The sequence below is a fragment of the Lithobates pipiens genome, unplaced genomic scaffold (assembly GCF_037356315.1).
Source record: "Lithobates pipiens isolate NorthernLeopardFrog02 unplaced genomic scaffold, aLitPip1_a1.2 Scaffold_18, whole genome shotgun sequence".
NCBI classification, from domain to species: Eukaryota; Metazoa; Chordata; class Amphibia; order Anura; family Ranidae; genus Lithobates; species Lithobates pipiens.
Genome location: NW_027507758.1, coordinates 151,154,411 through 151,159,424, shown reverse-complemented (window position 1 = coordinate 151,159,424; position 5,014 = coordinate 151,154,411).

Sequence of the window (5,014 nt, the reverse complement as noted above, 5' to 3'; positions counted from 1 at the left end):
CAGCAGCTGAGTGGGCGTCTCCAAACAGTGACAGTAGAAAAGAGGTTCCTATCTGTAACATAGAATGGTCTGCGTGGCGTCCATAGAGGAAAATCTCCCCCTAGTGGCCGTATACCGGTGTCACTATAGTCAGGGGACAGACTGCAGTGCTGTGGTTTATTTGCAAATCCATAGCAAAACGTTTCAGATTATACTCATTTGTACATTAATGCGGTTCTGCACCTAAAATAAAAATATTAAAAGCCAGCAGCTACTAATATTGCAGCTGCTGACTTTTAATAAAATCACACTTACCTGTCCCAGGGTCCAGCGATGTTGGCGGCAGATGACGAGCGATCGCTCGTCTCGCTGCTGCCCCCGCCGCCATCCTCTATCAGGGAATCGGGAAGTGAAGCATTACAGCTTCACTGCCCGGTTCCCTACTGCTCATGCGCGAGTCGTGCTGCGCGTCTCTTATGGTCCCCCGCTGTGTCTCTGGGAACTGTGTGTTTCCCAGAACACAACGGGGGGGGGGGGGGGGGGGCGTCTGCGGGGGTCTGCGGCGGTCTGCCCGGAAGTGGGTGCAGATACCTGGATTATCCAGGTAACTGCACCCCCCTCCCCCTGAAAGGTGCCGATTGTGGCACCGGAGGGGGGGAGGGATCAGATTAGCGGAACTTCCCCTTTAGGGTGAAGAACCGCTTTAACCCTAAGCCTATTTCTGACACTTGTTGCTTACAAGTTAAAATCCGTATTTTTTGCTCAAAAAATTACTGACAACCACCAAACATTATATATATATATATATATATATATATATATATATATATATATATATATATATATATATATATATATATATATATATATATATATATATATATATATATATTTAGCAGAGACCCTAGAGAATAAAATGGCGATCATTGAAATAGTTTACGCTACACAGTAATTGCGCAGCGGCTTTCAAAGACAATTTTTGGGGAAAAAAGACACTTTCATGAATCAAAAAAAACCCAAAAAACTAAACAGTAAAGTAAGCCAAATTTTTTTGTATAATATGAAAGATGATGTTACGCTGAGTCACTAGATACCTTACATGTCATGCTTTGAAATTGCTTACACCCATGGAATGGCGACAAACTATGGTACCTAAAAATCTCCATAGGTGATGCTTTAAAAAATTTTTAATGGTTACCAGGTTAGAATTATAGAGGATGTCTTTTGCTAGAATTATTGCTCTCTCTGACTATCGCGGGCCGAGTCCTGTTGTCTGTGTCAATGGACGCAGCAGCGGAACTCATCAACATGCCTGCACAGGTGCTCTCAGGGAAAGCGGCTCTCTGTAGGGGCACCCAATGAAGAGGAGGAGCCAGGAGCGCCACTGGGGGACCCCAGAAGAGGAGGATCGGGGCTGCTCTATGCACAACCTTGGTAAGTATAACATGTTTGTTATTTAAATAAAATAAAAAAACCAACCTTTACAATCACTTTGACTTCTATTTCACTGTATGGAAGAGCACTGAGGCTCAAGGGAATACAAAATATATGTGTAAAGGCAGGAGTCCCAATACTTTTGGTAATATACATATATATATATTTTATACACACAGTATATATACATACGTTTATTATCTGAAAAAAAAATAAAAATAAAATCTTCCCTACATGTCCTTTTCTGCAGCAGACCAAGACTAAGATAACACTCTATCCTTGTCGGTTTAATTATTTTGTGTCTCCCTGTCAGTAGAGTTCCTTTCACCTCTCCTGGTTTTCTTTTCTCCCTTCCTCAACAGTGTTCCTTCAGCACTGTCATTCCTGTTGCTTCCTTTACAATAGTTTAGACATTTAGTTACTTAGCTATACCTGCAAAAGGGGCCAGCCTGGAGTGACCTAGCAGGACTTCATTTTAAAGTTCCACTTTAAGACACACAGCACGAGACATTGGTAGTTCATTCCTGAAAATGGAATAGTGTGTCACATTTACCTGATAATTCTACTTTCTAATCCATGGCAGCATAGCCTGTTTGCCTGTCAGCAAATTTACTGGTAGTTTGTAAAGATCAGTGATTTTTACAGCTGTCAGTAAATGTCCATTAGGGGAATTTTGTGTCAGTAAAAATTGGTCCTTTTTTTCAGGCAGGTTAGTGTTGGCTCTGCAAGTATAAGAAAGGACCCTTTGACAGCTTGATCCAGCACCCACTTATCCAGGCGCCTTTGTCCGCATTTGCCAATCCTGCTCCTCTAGTTCCAAGTGTGGAGTTAACTCAACTGTGCTCCGCCTGACGCCTCTCCTGCCCATGGCCCCACAGCTACACCACACTCTCCTCCTGAGCAACCTGTCCTGCTGTTCTGCAGCCGCAGTTCTCTATCAGGTACTGTCAAGGAGGTGGATTTAAGGGTGGGAGTAGAGCACTGTACAGGGGAAAGGGGTGATCTTGGGGAAAAAGAGGGCACCCCTGTACTCTTACTCTGCACTCTGTATGTAGCACACATGTGAACCCTGCACTCTGTACTTAACGTACACTTGTGGTATTTAATGCCCCTTTAAGACCCTCTCACTGTTAGTGCAGGAGGTGATACTGCTGCCTCCTGAATGTGTTTTTTTCCCCCAGCCGAATGGAAATTTTGCATTGAAATATTGTGTCACAACTACAAGGCAAGCATTTGGCTTGTGGCTGCTGTGCAGCCTCATTGAGCTCAACGGGCAAGTTTGACAGGCGATGCTGCCTGTGAAATTTGACATGTTGAGTTAAAATTGCTGCACTGTGAAGCATCAATGCCATGGCAATGTGTACTCACCCAAGCAGCTGATATGCTCATTTAGAGGTAGGTGGCCAAGGAGTGGTTCTGTTTAATTATCTTCTTCTAGGCCACTCCCAATCTTGTTTAGGGGATGTTGTTTACATCACATATTAGCATGATGGTTTATTAACCACTAGAGATCTGCACTATAGCCAAATGATGGCTACAGCGCGGACCTCCTTTGCCGGGACTACGTCTATTGACGTTGTCCCGTGCACGAGCAGCCTGCACGCCCCCTGAGGGGCATGCGCGGCACGCTCTGTGATCGGCGAGTCTATGAGACTCACCTGATCACGGATCCGAGCAAGGGGTCGATCCCGACCCCTTACCACGTGATCAGCTGTCAGCCAATGACAGCTGATCATGTGATACAATGGAGCCGGTAATCGGTTATTTTTCCTCCTCACGCTGACAGCGCGAGGAGAAAAAAGAAAGAGCCGATCACCGGCGGCCATGATCGGGACATCAGTCCCAATCACGGCCAGCTTACCAGTGCCCACCTGCCCCCTGCCAGTGCCACCTCAGGAATAAATAAGTGCCCCCCATCAGTGCCCATAGTGCCACCCAGCAGTGCCCACAGTGCCACACATCAGTGCCCACAGTGCCACCCATCAGTGTCCACAGTGCCACCCATCAGTGCCCACAATCTGCCTCAACAATGGTGCTGCACCCCAGTGCCACATATCCGTGCCATCAGTGTCATCTACCAGTGCCCACCAGTGCCCATCAGTGCCGTCCATCAGTGCCTAGCAGTGCCACCTATCAGAGCCATCTATCAGTGCCCATCAGTCCCATCTATCAGTGGTACCTATCAGTGCCCCTTAGTGCCACCCATCCATGCCACCCATCTGTGCCCATCTTTGCCCATCAGTGCCGCCTTATCTTTGCCCATCAGTACTGCCTTATCTGTGCCTATCGGTGCCACCTTATCTGTACCTATTATTCCCGCCTTAACTATGCCTATCAGTGCCCACCAGTGCAGCCTATCAGTGCCGTTTCATCAGCGCACTTCAATGAAGGAGAAAAATTACCTGTTTGCAAAATTTTATAACAAACTATTAACCACCTCGCGCCCGCCCTATAGCCGAATGACGGCCGTAGAGCAGGCGCGTTCGTCCGGGAGGCCGTCCCTGGACGTCCTAATGTTTACTTCCGCAATGCGCGCCGCCGCGGGCGCGCATCGCGGAAGTTCTGTGTTCGCCGTGTCCCCCGGGGACAGGCAAACACAGATCGCTGTAAACGGCCAATCACAGCGGCCGTTTACAGCGCGATTGGCGTGTCCAATGGGAGATGATCTCATATGTAAACATATGAGATCATTTCTCAGAGCCGCTCTCCCTCCTCACACAGACAGAGATGAACGGCCACGTATTAGTGCCACGTATCAGTGCCATTTGTCATCAGTGCCACCTGTCAGTGTCACGTGCCATCTGTTGTCAGTGTCACGTGTCATCAATGCCACTTATCAGTGCCATCTGTCATCAGTGTCACGCGTCATCGGTGCCATGTATTAGTGCCATCTGTCATCGGTGGCACGTATTAGTGCCACGTATTAGTGCCATCTGTCATCAGTGCCACGTATTAGTGCCACGTGTCTTCAGTGCAACGTGTCATCAGTGCCACATATTAGTGCCATCTGTCATCAGTGCCACATATTAGTGCCATCTGTCATCAGTGCCACGTATTAGTGCCACGTGTCATCAGTGCCACGTGTCATCAGTGCCACATATTAGTGCCATCTGTCATCAGTGCCACATATTAGTGCCATCTGTCATCAGTGCCACGTGTCATCAGTGCCACGTATCAGTGCCATCTGTCATCAGTGTCACGTGTCATTGTCCTGGTGCTTCAAAAGTGTAATAAATAGTCAACAAGTTAGATGTGTAATTTATGTTCCTAGAACACATGATGGCGCTCCCTGCATGTTGGGCCTCTCTATGTGGCCAGGCTGTGAAAAAGTCCCACACACGTGGTATTGTAATACTCAGGAGGAGTAGCAGAATTTTTTGGGGGGTGTCATTTGTGGTATACACATGCCATGTGAGAGAAATAACCTATTACAATGACAATTTTGTGGAGAAAAAAAAAATGAAAAATCTTAATTTTGCAAAGAATTGTGGGAAAAAAATGACAACATCAAAAAGCTCACTATGCCTCTTACTAAATACCTTGGAATGTCTACTTTCCAAAAAGGGGTCATTTGGGGGGTATTTGTACTTTCCTGACTTGT